The sequence below is a fragment of the Dermochelys coriacea genome, chromosome 21, assembly GCF_009764565.3.
Source record: "Dermochelys coriacea isolate rDerCor1 chromosome 21, rDerCor1.pri.v4, whole genome shotgun sequence".
In the NCBI taxonomy this organism is placed as follows: domain Eukaryota; kingdom Metazoa; phylum Chordata; order Testudines; family Dermochelyidae; genus Dermochelys; species Dermochelys coriacea.
The window spans coordinates 8,226,973-8,245,929 of NC_050088.1; positions in this window are offsets into that span (position 1 = coordinate 8,226,973).

Here is an 18,957-nt window from a genome sequence, read left to right on the forward strand (position 1 = left end):
ACAGATGGGAAACTGAGGCAGGGAGGGATGAAGTGATTTGCTTATGGTCACATAGGGAGTCTCTGGCAGATCTGGGATATCCCAGTCCAGTGCTGTCACCGAAAGATCAGGAGGTCAGACCAGATGTTCACAGTGCTCCCTTCTGGCCTTACAATCTAGGACCAAAGAAAAAAAATGTCCTTACTGTTATTAGTAATAACGTTGCAATTGAATAAAACCAAAGTTTCGTAATCAGACATATTTTGCATCATTCCTGCTGTTTGATTAATCCTTTTGTAGATGCTTCTAACCCATTTCATTTCCTGATTCTTATTCATTGTTGTGTTTGGGTCTCTAATACTACAGAGCAGTGTTTAAACTTTCATTTTAATTTGTTTTAATTTAAATGGAAAAACATTTCTTTTCACGCTGGATTTGGCAATCTCCATCCCTTATTTATTTAACCAAACCTATATGTTGACAGTCTCTCTTCAGTTATGAGTAACTTTTCTCTTCTCCCCCTCTCCCAGAATTTTTCCATCTCTAATTAACATTTTCATAAATTGATATTTTTTTATAATGGCCACTTTGCATTCCACTCACAGAGGGCTGCAACCAACGTGCTCATCTTTCTGATTAATTAAGGAATTAAAACTGGAAGAAACATGACACCCACAGGTGAATCAGACTCTGGGATGAGGAAGTTAGGGGACAAGGAAGAACAGATGCTCTGTTCTGTTTAGGAAACAGGAGACCTTGGATTGGCGCTCAGCTCAGCTTTGGAAACTGTTCGGGGCAAGCAGGCTTGGCACTGCCTTCCCCATTCCAAATTTCGTATGTGTCTCAGTTACAGAGCTGGCTGCTCCTCAGTCCCATTTCGGTTCCTCTGAGCGCATGCCTGTAGGTATCAAGCTTTGCATCTTTCCTGTGCTAGCACAAAATTCTGCCATTCTCCCACTCCTAGGCCAGCCCTGCCCCTGGGCTACAGTACTTTGTGTATCCACCATTCTTATCTTGCAGGTCCAGCAGAATTCAGGTCCCCGCAGTTCTTCCCTTGTAGCATTGTATGCAGCAGGATACAATGATCAGACAGACTCTTCAAGACCAAAGCATTGTTTATTTTAGCAGCAGGAACAAAGCTTTTCGAGTAAAAGAGTTTTAAAACAACAAACAGTTGCGATGCCCGTCAACCTCATCTGAAGCCCTACCATCCTGTGATAGGGATGTAGGCAGGTCAATTCTTCAGACATCCCAGTGGTGTGCTGGGTGTGTCTGGTTCCCTTGAACAATTACTTGTGCATCTGATGAAGTGTGTTCTAGCCCACGAAATCTTATGCCCAAATAAATTTGTTAGTCTCTAAGGTGCCACAAGGACTCCTCATTGTTTTTGCTGATACAGACTAATACGGCTACCACTCTGAAACCTGAACAATTACTAAAAAGAAAAGGAGTACTTGTGGCACCTTAGAGACAAACAAATTTATTTGAGCATAAGCTTTCGTGAGCTACAGCTCACTTCATTGGATGCATTCAGAAGTGAGCTGTAGCTCACGAAAGCTTATGCTCAAATAAATTTGTTAGTCTCTAAGGTGCCACAAGTACTCCTTTTCTTTTTGCGAATACAGACTAACACGGCTGCTACTCTGAAACCTGAACAATTACTGCCTCTCTCTTGAGATAGGGTCCTGCTTTTATCCTGCCAGAGTTCTTTTGTCCTTTGATATATGTGGGCCTTCTCCTGGCCTGGTGGGAGTCAGTTTTGGAGGTTGGCTGGAGAGGAGGCAGACTCTAATAGTTCTGGGATTGTCCCTTAACTCTTAAGTGTTTGCTGAGAGCCATTGTTTTGTATCCTGCCTGTTTTACCAGTCAGATGCCTGTCGAGCTAAACCAATATTGTCAGACAGAAATCCCCTCAGTCATCTAAACCAATATTGTCAGACAGAAATCCCCTCAGTCATCGGGGCCAGCCTACGGTATTCCTAAATTATTGCAGAGCAGCTCCAAATCCATCACATTATGTCTGTCTGTCTGTCTCCTGTAGCACCCATCACTGCAACAGCTAAGTGCTTACCAGGGAAACGGGATCTCGTGGACTTCATGGAGTTTTCTGTTCATTTATCTTCCCTGGTCCAGGCGACTGCATATGGGATAGACGTCATCTATCTAGCAGTCATTCTGGTCATGGTGGAGAGTTTTGCGGTACATCCTGAAGGCGGCCAGTCTCTGGATTGGTCTGGTTTCCTATAGGAGCTTGTTCCACATCCAAATTCCCCCACCTGGGAACACTTTCTGTCCAGCTCTTGTGAGCTGTGTCCTCAGCTTTGTGAGCTGCACATCACAATTGTCGTGGCACGGTGCAGATGGAGACACAACCACTGATGTAGCTGGGTCCTGACTCACCGATGGCTTCGAAGATCAGGACCAAGGCTTTGGAAGGTTGGCAGCAGTATCCTCTGCCCCACACCGGGAGCGGGGTTATCTCTGGACTCCTTACCCCCAGCCTCCCCCTACTCCACACTGGGATTCCTTCACATCTCCCCTTGCTCATAAAAGCACTTCTAATCAGATCTGTCACTGAGCCAACCAAATCAGGCTGTTCAAGCCACTACTCATTATCCTCAGCCCATGGGCCTGCATACTGCAGCATTCAACATGTTACTGCAGTCTGCCAGGTTGAGCCCATTTCTGCACCAAAGGGATTTGGGCTGGGGAGGCTCATCTGATGAGATGTTTCACAGCCAGCTCGGGGTCGAGCGTCATGTCCCAGCTCATGCATAATCAGCCTGGCAAGTGCTCCAGATGCCACAGTCAGTCACTGGGGGAGAGCAAGGGGCCAGTTATTGTATGTGATTTTTCAGAACTGTCCCCAGTCGCGATGGCTCTGAAACCCCTTTGCGGCATCTGCAGTGCTCAGTAGGAAAACAGGCAGCCTTTGGGACAATGCCCTGGAGTTCTCAACCATAGTCCCCGGTGCCCAGCAAACAGATCAGGCTGCTGCTAAGAAATAACCCATGTGCCAGGCATTCCCAATGGAAGGGGAGAGGGAGGCAAAGAGAAAAAAGGAAAAAAGGGAAGAGAGAGTTAGAGAGAGAAGAATAAAGCAAAAGAGAGAGAGGAGGGAAGGAGGAAGGGAAGGAGGAAAGGAAGAAACTGGTTTTACAGTTAGATGTTTGCTGACTGTCCTGCTTGTATGGGGGGAGGATGGAGAGGTGTCTGCAGGCAATTACAACCCATCTGGGTTCTGACATCTGACTGGCCCAGCTCCCAGCAATCACTCTCACGCAGAAACATGAGGCAGATTGATCACTAGGTCTTTCACACTTCACTTTCTGCCCAGGGCTTAACTCTTTCAAGCACCATGGGTGGCTTGGGCAGGGTGGCTGTCCTTTCCCTGGCATGGGCTAATGGCGTTGCTAATGAGCTGGGCCGGAAATGAGCTGACACACGGGACACAGAGCCAGCTGTTGGGTTAGGAGTTAGTTGTGGACTGCAGGACTTCATAGACTCATAGAATATCAGGGTTGGAAGGGACCTCAGGAAGTCATCTAGTCCAAGCCCCTGCTTAAAGCAGGACCAATCATGCCTGCAGGTTCTTCTCCCCTTTTGGAAATGCATGTTCAGAGCAAGCGTGGCAGATGTGTTGTTAACGGTCAGGATCTGGCCGGTGCCAGGGACCTTGGATTAGTTAGATGGAGTGGGTGCTGAGTGCCTAATTACTGAGAACAAGGTGGGTGCCTCTGAGCTCTATTGACCACAGTGGCCCACAGCACTGCACTGCCCAAACTCTGGTCCAAAGACCTTTTCGAGCATGCACCAGGCTCTGGGTAAAACCTGGATTGAGTCTCTGGGGACCAGCTCTTCGGAACAATCCAAGCCCTGCACGGGAATCTGGAGATAAGCGGGAGGGAGGAAGTCCCAGGCTGTTGAGGGAGAGCTCACTACACATTTCCATCACATAGAGGAGGCAGAATCTATTGGTTCAAGGAGAAAACAAATACTTCTGGTAAATGCAGCATCCTGTTCCTCCCCAAAAATGCCAGATAAGTCAGGTGCATGGGGAACTTTGCAAGAGCATATAAATGCTTAGAGAGGCAACAGATTCTAGTGGGCTCAAGGCAGGAAAAGGAGGCAGGGATCCCGAGTTTTAATCCTAGCTCCAATTCGCTGGCTGACCTTGAACAAGTCACTTCCTCTCTCCAACACTGCCAACCCTGAGCATTCAAAATTCAGACCCTCAGAAATCACGAGACTGACTTAAACATCATGAAAACTTAGACTATATTTCCTCTTCTTTCTACTTGCCTGTTGGTTTTGGAACCCTTTAGGCTCAAATTTTCCAGCTTTACTCCACAACAGTGGAGGCTAGAAACTTACTTTAAAAGCAAAATGCAAGCTGCGATTTGCAGATAATCACAGGACTCCAGAAGCTGGGGCTCCAGATCTCACGAGAGTCCTGATAAACTGTGAGAGTCAACTGTTCCATCTGTAAAAGAGGGATGATGAATTCATGATTCTGCCCTGTCATCCAGCAGGATTAGTTAATGCTTGCAAAGTGCTTTGAAGATGTCAATTAGAAATCATAGAAATGTAGGGCTGGAATGGACCTCAAGAGGTCATCTTGTCCAGTCCCCTCACACTGAAGCCTGATTAATTATACCTAGACATTTCCGGACAGGTGTTTGTTTAACCTGTTCTTAAAATTTGCTCATGGATACATTTTCCAAAGAGCTCAGGGCTGGATTTCTGGCCGCTTAAAACCCAGAATTGGAGCTTCTCAAAAGAACCAGTAGTACCCAACGCACTGCAGCTTCTCATACGCAACATCAGAGCTCAGCGTCCAGTTTCCGTAACTGGAGGATAACCTCTGTATCCAGGGAGGCCAGGCATTGCAAACCTCCCTCCAGATGTCAAGTCGGGCACTCTGCCACCGTGTGCGTTATTGTCTGCAACCATGCCCCACAGTCACAGCGTGGAGAGGAAACCCGTCCAATCACCTCCCATGCTGAATTCTTCTGAAAATTTGGCCCCACCTGCTCTCGCTATGACACACCCCTGATGGCTGTATTTTCCTTGCTGCAGTCCCGGAGTTTGACCATTTCACCTACCGGCAGGGAGAGACCCTTGTGTTGACACTCCGGTGTTATCCTATGGCTTTCCCCCTGTGGCAGGTGCAATGGTAAGGCAAGATAAAGAGACTCCGTGCAGTTCTGCAAATTCATTGATAACAGACTATTAATTCAACAGCACGAATGGTCCTCCATGTGCAGCTATAGGGCAAAAAGGCACTTGCAGAGCACACAGTTAAAGAGATGCATATGACCCTGAGGCTGCTCTTTAGCCCAGCCTTAGCCCGGCCAGACAGGCTGCTATTAATGCTCCGAAGCTTAATTAAAAGTCAGTCAGCCTGGTGGGCTAAGGTACCTGGCACCACAGGTTAATATCACACCAGCCTGAAGAACTGGCTTAGGTCAGAATGAGATTTGCTTTTGTAGGAGAGCCCGGGCGCTGGAGGGCGGGCTGCAGGTCTGTCACAGGTCGGGGCAGAAGCACATGAGCAGAGCCTGCCATTACACCTGCCTCCGTCCACGGCTGTCAGCTCCTTGCTTCCAGGAGAACCCAAACTAGCTGGCACACAAACGTAAATGTAAAAATAACATATCGGCCCCATTGCAGCTGGATAGAGGTTGGCTGGTTTCCTTAGGGATGGAGCGTTGCTATGTTGCACGCTCTGAAGAAAGCTCCTCAGATCAGGTGACTTGCCTAGCATGCCAGAGGAAGCAGAGTTCTCTAGCGATTAGAGCAGGGGGCTGGGACTCAGGAGACCCGGGTTCTGTTCCGACTCTGCCACTGGCCTGCTGGGTGACCTTGGGCAAGTCACTTCACCTCTGTGTGTCCGTTTCTCCTTCTGTGAAGGACAGGGAGTTGTGAGGGTTGAGTCATTAACATGCTAACATTAAAGGCCCTAGAGATGGGATTATGTGGCACCCGTGCAACTACACTGACTGTTTTACGCTCCGACTCACGGGTTTGCACATTGTTTCCCCCCCACTTCCCGTGGCCTGCTCTGAAGCATCACAATCCAGGCCACCAGACCTGCCATGCGGATGGTGCCATGAGCCCTTTCCATCCAGCAGCAGAGGTTGGATTGCGGCCTCCCCTGTTGGCTAGGGCTACAGTCCTGGAGAAGAGTCATGTCTCCCCTGCCTCTAAAGCATGCAGCCTGAGCCAGCTCTGCCAGCTGCATTGATGGAGCTGGTCATGTATTGGCTTGGTGTTTTGGCTGTCTGAGCATGGCTCTTGCGTCACACGATCCTTGCCCTCCGTCCCCAGTCCCTTAGCCATGGGGGAAGGCAGCTACAGTAACTGGGAACCCTGTAATGAAAACACAAAACCAAGCTTCAATAAATAATGGGGGGGAGGCGAGATTAAAAAAATCTGATGGAGGAGAGGACAGGTGGAAGGCAGCCCTCTCCTTGCGAGTTACTGAGTCAGAGAAACTGGCACTACGATGCTAAAGCTGTTTGTGGGACAGGACTGGAAAGGAAAGGCAGTCCTGTCCAGCAGCTGGCGTATGTGTGCACACGAGAACTCCTCTCCTGTTGGATATGGTATTCCCTTTCCGTTCTAGTCCTAAATTGCCCTGTCGCATTGCTGGATGCTGTAAATCAGCTGCCAAGTTCTGCCCCAGAGGTGGCTGCATTTTGGTGGTGGAAATGATGATACTTAGCATTTGGAAGGTGCTTCACAGATTCATCCGCTAGGAACTGCAGTGGGTGGCTCCCGGCTTCCCCCCAAGCCTCACCCATCCCACATTTGCTAGGAAAGCAATTCCCAGGGGCCATTTGCTTCATTCTACCTTGGAACCCAGATTTCTCACTACTGACCAGCCAGATTCCCGCCTTCAGATATCCAAGAACCTTCCCCAGCATGGTCACATGCCCACATGCAGGAACCTGACCTCCCCAAATCCAGCTGGATCTCTAGAGACATGCAGATGGCACCCCCAGACTCAGCAGCCATTGACTGGTGCATCCTGCTGCTTCGGATTTGTTGTCCTTAGGGCAGAACAGCAAAGCACTGCCCTGGAATGGAGTGCTGAGAACCAGCAGCAGAACCAGCACCCTGGTCACTGTAAATCCAAGCAGTTTCCCCTGAAGAGGGCTGGTTGAAGGAAGCAGTGACTAATTAGTAGATCAGCCTGGGCTTGGGAGAGCTAAGGAGCTAATTAGCCATTAACTGCAAGAGTAGAAAAGAGCACAGGAAGGAAGTGCGAGGAGTCGAGGGAGGCCAGCCAATCGGTTGCCCACCTGCCCACCTACTTACCTGCAGGGCCAGGGCAAAGGGAGATTTTTGCGTGCAGGGTTCTCTTCTCGCCGACAAAAGGGGATGCCTATGTCACTGTAAAGAGAATTCCTGCCTGGACAAAGACAGCAGCACACGTACCCCTGATGTCATGTCACTCGCTGGCTCTGAGCTGTTACCTGTAGACACGTTCAAGGCCATTCTCCCATAGGGAAGTGATAAGAGGATTGGGCCGTGTGTGTGACAGAGACACTTGGTAGGGCAGTTATTGATGTAGCATTGTGGGTGTTCGTGGCACTAGGTTAAATGTGCCAAAGCGAATAAGGCTCTGAGGTGTCGTGGAGTTTAGAAGAAAAAGGCACCAGGTGCTGGGTCAGTAAATGATCATATCATAGAAAGCACACAGCTAGGGCTTAGTTCGGCCAGCATTAGAAAAGGCCTTGCACCAAAGCTCTGGACCCAAACACCTGGCTTCAGGGATGTCCAAATCCTGCTCTAGCCAACCTCATCTCTGATTCTAGGGTGGCGTTTGGCCCGTGTGTTGTGGGGAAAGCTCAGCTTCTCCTCTCCTCCCCAACTCTTGGGAAAACAAATTCTTTGCTTTTTTTTTTCATGTAAATTGAGAGCTGGTGAAAGGTGATGATTGACAGCTCAGGAGAGTGGGAAGGGCTCCTCGTATCCACCAGATGAGCAGTGGGGAAGGTTCTGCCGCACTGGTCTGGACACGCTACCGATATTGTTATGATTCTACTGATTATAGTAGCATCTAGAGGCCCTAACCCAGCTCCATTGTGCTAGGCACTGTACATATGCACGGTAAGAGATGATCCCAAAGCACTTACTGTCTAATAGACTAGACAGACCAGGAGGGGGAGAAAGGGATTATGGAGAGGGGACCTGAGTGGCACTGATCTGCCCAAGGTCACACAGCTGGTCGTTGGCAGAACCAGGACTAGCCCTTTGGAGTCCCAGTTCAGTGCCTTAACCACAAGGCCATCCTTCCTCTCTGCCTCCCCTGTAAGCGATAGGGTTGTTCAGTCTCCATGATCTGTTTAATCTTTGACTTCTCTACCGTACCTGCTAACATGGGAGTTCTTGTGATGCACAGCGTGGAAACCCCCTTCTTGCTGGGAACTGCTCGACAGCTCATTGAATTCATTTCACACAGGCTGCCCTTTCCTTGCTACCGCTGTGAGCTAGCTCCAAACAGCCGCCTAGTGGCTAGAGTTGCCATTCTCTGTCCCCCTGCTCCATCCAGTCCCACCTTCCTTGACAGCAGGATTCCTAGAGTCGGCACCTCCAGGGGAAAAAGATTCTGTTCACATCCCCTGCCCGAGGCCAAGCAGACAAACCTTCCCCCAGCACAAGCTGGACGCTTCCTGCTTTTGACAAGTTGTGGATTGCTCGCCACTCCCTGTTAAGAGTGAGTGCCTGTGCTCGGCCGTCTGTCCATTTCTATATCCAGCCGTAAGCCTGTCTGTCCATCATCTGCCTGTCCCTTTTCATTATAGACCTCACCTCTGCATTTACCCATCCGTCTTGCTGACCATGCAGCTGTCCGTCTGGCCATATGCTTGTTGCTCTGTCCCTCTGCGTCCATCACTCTGTCAGTCTAGTTCTATCAGTCATGTGCCTGTCCTCATTATTCATCACTTGCTCCTCGGTATCTATTTATCCATTTTACTCTCTGTTCATACATTTATCTAGATGTCTGTCTTGGGTATGTGTATTAAGGAAATATTGCTTCCTTGTTTAAGTGACATTTGGAATCTTCTCCAGGGTGCTGCAAATTTGTTAGTCTCTAAGGTGCCACAAGTCCTCCTTTTCCTTTTCCCCACCGAGTCATCAGCTGCAGTATCAGATGAAGAAAATTCAGTGTGCCTGAGGGGAATTGGCTGGCTCAGCAAGTTGGGGATGGCCTATCGTGTAACCCTTTTGCCTCTAGATAACCTGCTCAGATCCATCCTAGCAGGCTTACAGTGACCGAGAAGTGTTTGGCTGTTATAATGCTGGAGAAAAAAACCTTGCTCGGGTAGACGGAAAATCTGGCTGTTTGTGAAATGAGTTTGTTGGGGCTCGGCCCAATTCACAAGAGAGACATGTCCACATCATAACTGGCTGCCTTAGCAAAGAAGCCATGGACTAAGTGGAATTGGGAAGCTGAATTCTTTATTCACTCCCCCTCCACTGCTCCCTGTTTAAGTGGTCCCTCCTGGACAATTGCAGAGAGAGCAGGTCAACAAATTTATTTTCGGTCCTGTGACAAATTTAACGATTTCAGAAATAACAACAATAATAATTAATCATCCCAAATTGGGACAAAATGCCAAAATTGTGTGTATGTGTGTGTGAAACAACATTTGTTTAAAAAGGGTTTCGGGTTAATCACTGGGATGTTGATTCTTTCTGGCTTTTTTTACTCTAATATAAAATAAAGTAAATTTTGAAATGAAAAAATCCAAACTTTGAACTCTAAACATGTCAAACAGGCATTTTCTGCTGGAAATCTCTGGATGAAAATTTTCCAGCTAGCTGTAGTTGTAGAACGCATGCTGATGGAGGGAAGTTTGTGTAACCAATGCGAGAGGAGAGTGCCTCTTTGTCCCTCTATAGTGGCTGGTCCATCAAAGAGGTTGAGAAGTCTGTTATTGCTTCCTGCTAATAGACTTACTCCTTTAGGTCAGGTGTTTGAGACTTATTCATGCAGCAATAAAGGTCTATGGTTCAAATTCTGCTAGCAGCCCAAGTAGGGTTGGTTATAAAAATGGTACTTATTTTAAGGCATGAGAAGATTTCTGTCTCCAAGATGGTCAGGCTGGTACTTTCCAGTCGTGTTAAATTCACACCAAAGAACTAAGAGCAGGCTGTTCTGAGCTATAAGTTTCACACAGTTCCGTGCTCTGGTCTAAACAACTCTGAGACGGTAATTAGCTCTCCTACAGGAACAAGGGGAGGCTTCTTACTTAGCCCATCAGATGTTTAATTTCTGCTGCCTTTCTGGCAACATCATGCAGCATAGGAAGTTGTTCCTCGTTGTTCCCGGCTGGCTGCTGTTGGAACATCCAATGCTGCATATAGACATACAGGCTGGAAAAAAAAAATCAATGTTATTCTGGGGGAGTGCAGCATTTGGGCCTGTAAACTCTTTGACATTTCAGTGCTTGTTCCTCACATGAAGAGAGACTGCCAGCAAAAAATGTACACCATAAAAGAAGAAATAAATAGAAACCTTGGTTGCTTTTCTCAAATGATCTCATCAGCTTCTGTGAACTGCTGCGGTCAGCAGTCATACAATGTAGGCTATGCCACACCGGATCAGACCACTGGGCTGTCTCATTCAATAACCTGCCCACCACCCTTAGAGTTTAAAAATGTTGTTCATGAGTTAGTCTCTTCCAGGCTGTAAAACTGAACATGGGCCAAAACAAGGAAGAGAATAAACGAGCTCCTTACACGCAGACAAATCTTGAAAAAGAATTCGGGGCTTTTGTTAAGGTTTTTTTGTTTGAGGTTCTTAGTTCTCATGCAGAATGCTGGATTGAGAATTGCTGAAAGTGAAACCTATTTATCCACAGAACAGATGCAGCATGGGCAATGGCCTTCATGATATACCAAATCACAGCTGGTCTTAAACAGGAGGTATTTATTAAAGAACACAAGCTATGACTACAGCACAGATTTCCAGCACTCAGCTTGAATTCCAGCTTTGTCACCCTTGTTTACCAGGGATTACACCTTGTCTGGAATTCTACACAGCATACAGAGACAGCTGGTGGGTATTATACTGTAAGTACATATTATTACAACAGCAATGTAAGCTTTCCTGAACCACACCCTGATCAGGGGCCTCAACTCTGATCTAGAGGGATCACCTAGATGATGAAGAGATTATTTTGGGGCAAGAAAGAATTGCTTCTGGAGAGAAGATAGCTCAGGGTGCATGGGATGTGTGTCACAGTTCAGGGAAACCACACCTGTATTCCCACTCTGTGGTCCCTTGAAGGCACCCACTCTAGGCTCCAGGCTCCTCAGCCATCACCTCTCTTGGGCAGAGACTGACGTCTCTCTCGAATGGACTGGGATTTTTCCAGGCTGTGCCATTCCCTGCTTACACTCTGATATTGCCAGCCAGCCAGACTGCCTAAAAGTCCAGCACCTGTTCTTTGCTTTCTCTTCAGAGGCTACAAATAGCATAACTGTAGCACTTATGAGTTACCACACAACTCTTTTTAAGCAAGCACATTTATGCTTAAGGGGAAAGTATTACAGATAAAGCATATTACAATCACATGGCAATACATTTACCAGAGATCACCCCTCCCCCTGGACCCCACAACTCCAGCAGGGGTGATTGTGTGAGACAGTCTGTCAAACCCCACCAAATTGTTTTTCTTTGGTCGCAATTTTGTAAGAGCCTCAGCTCAATCCAAGCACACCAATCGATAGTTAATCTTTCCTTTATACGGCATGGGCCTCTTCAGAGCCTGAGAACAAAGGTCAATGGTCCTTTCCCAGGTGTAACAGCAAATAGCTGGGTTTTGGCATAACTGGAGGGGGGTGAATTTGCATTCACTTCCCCCTAGAGAGTCCCACTTAACTCTAAAAGAAAAGGAGGACTTGTGGCACCTTAGAGACTAACAAATTTATTTGAGCATAAGCTTTTGTGAGCTACAGCTCACTTTATTGGATGCATTCGGTGGAAAATACAGTGGGGAGATTGATATACACACACAGAGAACATGAAACAATGGGTTTTATCATACACACTGTAAGGAAAGTGATCACTTAAGATGAGCTATTACCAGCAGGAAGGGGGGGAAGGAGGAAAACCTTTTATGGTGATAATCAAGGTGGGCCATTTCCAGCAGTTAACAAGAACGTCTGAGGAACAGTGGGGGGTGTGGTGGGGGGGGAGAAATAACATGGGAAAATAGTATTACTTTGTGTAATGACCCATCCACTCCCAGTCTCTATTCAAGCCTAAGTTAGTTGTATCCAGTTTGCAAATTAATTCCAATTCAGCAGTCTCTCATTGGAGTCTGTTTCTGAATTTTTTTTGTTGAAGGATAGCCACTCTCAGGTCTGTATCGAGTGACTGGAGAGATCGAAGTGTTCTCCGACTGGTTTTTGAATGTTATAATTCTTGACGTCTGATTTGTGTCCATTTATTCTTTTACGTAGAGACTGTCCAGTTTGACCAATGTACATGGCAGAGGGGCATTGCTGGCACATGATGGCATATATCACATTGGTAGATGCACAGGTGAACGAGCCTCTGATAGTGTGGGACTACATGGCTGCTACTTTGAAACCACTTAACTCTGTTTGACCCAAAAGTTCATTCTTGGCCAGCCCATTGTTCAACAGAGTCTTTTGATACTCATAATGCTTCCCAAGGTTTACACTGGCCATGTCTCCCCTCTAGAGAAGTTACGAGCAATCCCACAATAGTACATGAATTTTGCATTTCTAATACAATGGACTCTAAAGATACTGAAACTTAATTCAATAAGGTTTTTCAAGGATGAAATCGCCGGATTTGTCCTGGTGGGTATCCTGCACAGGCCTGAGAGGACACTTATGTTACCTGGCTGCACCTGGAGTCTGAGACAGACTTAATTAAAGATGAAGCCCAGCTGGGGAGGGAGCTGGTGGTGACTATAAAGGGAGTTAGAAGGATGTTGCAGGAAGTAGATGGAAGGACTCTGAAGCCCTTCACTTGGCATTAGCAAGTGGAAAGAATAGGAGGGTCCAGGAGGAAGCCCAGAGGGAACAGTTGGCCAAGGGTTTCTCTCCTGAGCAGAGAAGCGGGGAGCCGGGGGTGGGGGGAGGAGGAGAGATGCGGAACAGCCACCTTGTGGGAGGCAGGCTCCATTGGTGAGCCCTGATAGATGGGCAGGATGTGGACTTCCAGAAGGAGAGCTGTGGGAGGCATTCAGCTGAGGAACAGAGAGGGATGCCTGAGGAGGGCAGAAGCGGGTTTACATTCTAATTTGGGATTCTGATGCGGGACTCCCAGGGCAAGCTCGGAGAGTCCTGGCCCTGAGAGAATGGTGAACCTAGAGAGGGTGTGTGGAGAAGACCTGAAAAAGACCCGCTGAGAGGAAGAGGTCCAGGGAGGCAGCAGCCAAGTCAGGCGAAGAGGCAGACCACCATGGGGCCAGAGCAATCATCAGCAGGGGGTGCAAGAGGTGAAAGAGCTGCCACCCCACCCAGCCATGAGCTGAAGTTCCTGCAGTGAGTCATCTCCTCTGCAGGTCTAAATGACATGCTTGTGCTATAGCTCCAGCTGGTTCCCAGCTACTGTCCATGACTCCTAAGCCAAAGATCTACCTTCAAATACCTCACTAGTTAATCACTTCTCTACAAGACACACTGGATTCATTTGTTATACAGGAGTTTGGGGTCAGTTGGTAGCAGGCAACCCAGAGCAAGCTGGAGTCTCTGAACAAGCGAGCCTCTGTCCAATGCTGGTTGATATGTGGTGGCCCAGGATCCATTTGTACATGCACCCAAAATAATCTCCATTTTAAATGACATTATGGGTTTGACTTAATTGTGGGAATTGCCAGATACGTCAGATCTAAGGGTACAAATCAGCATGGATAGGTCCAAAATGTGACCTATTTTAAAAATTAATCTTTGGTTTTTGGGGCCTGCCCAGCTGGAGACGTGTATGGAAGATAGTCTGAAAACCACAGCCCCCTTCCCCACAGTAAATCAAAAGTTAAATCTTATACCCATCAGCATTAAAAATACCCACAGTCTTCAACCTTTGGCCCCACATGCTGAGGCAGGAGGGGAGAGCTGACCTTGTTTTCCCAGAATGCACTCACACATAGCCGGGCAGCAGGGTAGGGTGAGAGCGTGCCAATTTGGGTGAAACAAGGTTATGTCGCTTCTTGGATGTGCTGAGCTGTGGTAGTTGTGTAACTGGGTGACTGAACATGTTGGAGGTGAGCTGTGATGCACGTGGTTATTGAACATGGTGTTACTAGCCTCATCCTCTTCCATGGCATGGTCCAGAATCCGCAAAGTCAGGATTATGCCATAAAAACAGGAAGGCTCGGAGACGTCCCTGGTTCCTTTGCTGCCAGGCTGCCTCGAAGGATGAAGAATTACAGTGCCAAGAACGACCAGAGCTCAGCCTGCCTCCAAGAACACGGTAGGAGGGGCAAGCAGAGAAGCGGAGTGAGGGGTGTACACCTGCGCGCCCAGGCTCTGAACAAAGCCAATGCTGGAGCTTAATCGGGACCAGGTTGTCCAGCTCAGGAGTGGAGCTGCAGCCATGCGGAGGTCCCCATTTTGCATGCTCTGCTTGGTTCTTCAGTGTCAGACATGTGCTGAGTCCAGGAGCGACAGCACAACCGGTCAGTGACAAGAGGCACATGGAGTATTGCTCTTGTAACCCAGTGCATACGTCGGAGACCGGCAGGCGTCTTCTGTGCCTCATCCCCCCTTTACTAACATCAGACAGTAAACAGACCCTAGAAGCAAGCAACTCTCTCCATCCAGTCATGCCTGAGCTGTAAACACGCCGTATAAACTTGATGCCCAACTTGAGTCATGGAAATGAATTAACCCCGCAGTGGCCACCTGCATCTTTAGCTCTTGTTCTGAAACTCCTGCTTGTTTGTTGTTTTTTGTTTGTTTTGTGGGTCCAAGCGATGCAAGTCTCACCAGCAGTTACGAGCAAGGTGCAGATAGTGTGCCAGTGACCCCTGCCAAGAGACAGCCTCAGCACCTGTAAGCAAATGCCCCTCAGCCTCCTGTCCCACACAAGCCACCAGAGTTCTTGCATGGCCTTAACCCAGCTAAACCCACTGCTTGAGTGGCGTGTTGGAATTGCCGCAGGCTTTCTACTGGCAGTCGGGTTATTTCCTGGGGGTTAATTCATCTTCACACTGTATTTATGTAGAGGAAAAATTAAATGCGCAGTCACACAAAGGTTTTCACTTCCTTCTATGCTAATAATAGCTCTTTACACTTACAATGGCAACTTCAGTCAAAGGCTCTTCAAGTGCTTTGAAAATGCAGGTCCCTATGATGTCCTGGGAGGTGGGCAAGTACATCTTTGACAAGTGGGGAAATTGAGGCATGAAGAGACCTGTAGTCTGATTTTTTTCAGACGGATATAAATGGGTGTCATGAATTGTTTCCTTGTGCTCACCTTTGTGTCTGTCTGTCTAGATTCACCTTAGGCTAAGGGCTTATCTACACTTGGAAATTTACTGAAATAACTATTCCAGAATAATTATTCAGGAATAGTTATTTTGGTGTAAGCATCAGTGCGGACATTCTCATTCCAGAATGAGAGCTATTTTGGTAAATTTCTAAGTAGGCAAGCCCTTAGATTACAGTGTCTTTTGGGGCAGGGATCATCTTTTTGTTCCATGTGTGTACAGCGCCTAGCATGGTGGGCCCCTGGGCCATGGCTCGAGTGCTTAGGTGCTATTGCAGTACAAATAACAATATAATAATAATTAATTATGGGTACTCAACAGCTCTAAAAATCAGGTGATAAGTGACATGCCAAGGCCACATAATAAGTCAGAACAAGGGATAGAACCCAGAAAGCCTCAGTTTTCTGCTCTGACCATTAGGCCTCATTGCCATTAAAAGAGCTATGCCTTTCCCCATTCAGGTGATGTAAGATCAACCATCATTTTTGCAACCGACTAAGGCATTATTAATCAATTAGCCAATGGATAGCCTGATTTTTTTAATAGCTAATCTCCAATTTCTGATTACTAATGAATAATTCCTGCAATTCATTACCAGAGTAAAGAGTATTGGTAATTGGGAACAGATGATTAGCAATAATGAGTGATTAGTTGCTGTTGTAGTCTCCTGTTGAATATGTGCTGGGGATTATAGTCTTTAATGTATCATTGAGTAACTAATTAATGATGAACTAGTAAATAGCAGGAGTCGGGATTAGCATGACAGTGATTCACATATGTAGAGATGAGACCACAGTTGTGTCAGTAGCATTGACCGTGAGGGGCAGAAGGAGATTTGCTTGGTTAAACAGGCTGATTGCCATGTGACTGTCAAAAAATGATTCTGTGAAGTTTCATTGAGTAGGCATGAGCTGCTCTCTGTGTGACGTGACTTGATGAGATGCTTTGCTTGGGTTTAAATAAGAATTCACAAGCATCCTGGAGCTCCAGAGTCTGTGAGTTTCTGCAGCTGGTTTTATAGGCTTCCAATACTCGTTTGAATTCATGAACCTTTTACTCTGGTTGCTTAGATTTCTCCCACCCAAAAGCTTGATTTGAGTCAAAATATATAATTTCTAGCTAATGGGCAACCTGTCCTCTGCATTAGGTCTCCCACAAAACTACACCGGCAACACTGAGTGCCCTGTGCATGTTGGTATACCTGAACCAAAGCTCCAATCCAGCCACCAGATTTGCAAGGGAGTTCAGCCTTTAGGGACCCATATCCATTATATAGATGAGGCCTGATTCTCCTCTCACTTACACCATTTTTACCCCAGTGTACCACATTGGCTACAGTGGACTTACTCCTGATTTACAGCAGTGGAAATCAGTGAATCAGGCTTGAAGTGCTTTGTCGCCCAATATCCCTCTCTGCTCTTTTCTTCATAGTCTCTCCTCAGTGGAACATGCACCAGATCACCTTTGAGTCAAACTTTAATTTATGGTTTCTTTATAGGATTGTAGCACCTAGCAGCCCCAGCTATTGTCTTGGGGGCTGCACAGACACATAGTAAGAGATGATCCCTATCCCAAAGAGCTTGCAGTCTAAATAGCCAAGAGAGACAAATGGTGGGAGGAGAAACCATCTCAGAGAGTGGAAGTGACTTGCTCACTCATGTTTGCCTGGTTTCAAAACCAGACAAAAAAGCCCTCTACAGCCTTGGTTTTAAGCCCGGTCCTCGGTATTCTATTTAGTTTAGGTTTTCTCTGGGGCTATTGTGAGAAGAGGATTGGACACTTGTTTTGTTCTGTATTTTGTACAGTGCCTAGCACAATGGGGGCCTGGTTCATGACTGCAGCTCCTAAGTGCTACTGCTATACAAACCATACATAATAGCACAGTGTGAGGGTCCTAGCCTACGGGTTTGTTTGGGGAAGCAGAGGAGAGCATCACAGACCAAACTGATCCAAGGTATAGCCCCACGGGAATGAACGGCATAACAGCAGGGAGGAATCTGAGAAGGCAGCTATTTAAAAAAAAGAAAGAGAGAGAGAACCCCGTACAAGGGAATGGGGATTAGGGAAGTTTCCGCTAATTCTGCAGTTGGGAAGTTTGGCTTGCACAAATACAGGGCACTGGAAAATCTGAGCTGGGGCGGGGGCAGATGGGGAAGGAACTGACTTCTGCTTTCTGATAATGGTTACTGCTGCAGCAAACAAAGGGCCTGTCCCGGCAGCTTGCCGCTTGTTAGTCATCCTGGGCAGATAGCTCTGGCGGCTGCATGGGAATGACCCACGCTCATCAAAGCAGCTTTCCTTTAAAGGCAGTGTCTGAATTATGGACTCAGCGGCGGCTGTGTTTCGTCTGGCTCGGTTAACAAATGCAGTTGTGCTGATTGTTAGGCGCTGATGGGGAAGAACTGCAGAAGGAGATGATTTCCTCTAACACTGAACAAGGACATTTTTTACTATAAGGGAAGCAGGCCTTTAAAGCAACTGTCTCTCTCTACAGTGTAGAAACTTGGGCTTCCAACCCTCCCCGGTCCCCATCCTGGCCTGTCATCTTGCTACAGATTTAAAGAAGCAGGACACCTCTTCTCACATTATTGCTCTTTGTAAAGAGATGGGAAGTGGAGAGAGAGGAGAGGAGGAAAAGAACTGAGGCACAGAGGGACAGAAGAAAGGATAAGAGAAGAGACCAGTGATGTGCCGCTGCAGACATTGGTCTGACTCTCCTCCTTTCTCAGCCAGAACACCCCCACTCTTGACCTGCCATGCCCTGGTGCTACTCCCATTACATTCCTCCTTTGATGGAATATTCTGTGCTTCCCAGCCAATGCTGTTGTTGATGGCCTTTTGCCCTGGTGAATTGCTGCTGTGTTCCACCCCAGAGGTGGTTGCATTTGCATCGCGGATGAAGTGATTCCCTCTATAGTTTGTTCAGCTCTCTGGGATGACCGGGATAGGCCATTATGTAACTCAGGATAGATCTACACTGCAATTAAGCACCTGCGGCTGGCCCATATCGGCTGATTTGGGTTCAGGCTGTGGGGCTGTAAAATTGCAGAGTCAGTCTGGAGCCTGGGCTCGGAGACCCTCCCGCACCCTGCCTGCGAACCCAAGTCAGCTGACATGAGCCAGCCATGGGTGTTTAACTGCCGTGTAGTTATAACCTCTGATATTACCTGCAGCAGGGTCTCTTTACCAGGCAGCCCCTCTGCAGACATGCAGTAGCAGAGCTCTGCATCTATCTCAGTGTCACCCCTCCCCATCCCCTTGCATTGTTGCCCGTAGCTAATGAGTGAACGAAGAGTCTATTCTTCAGACCAAATGGCTGGATGATGATATCTGCAGCCAATTTCCAGCTTCACAGAGCAGAACGATTTCTATTTAGCTTGGTAAGGAGCACAGAAAACTCTGTTCCCCGAAGGTTACGTTCTCTGTGCAGACAATCACAGGTACTTGGCTCAACTCGCTCCGTGAAAGGCCAGCACACCTGAATTTCGTTAGT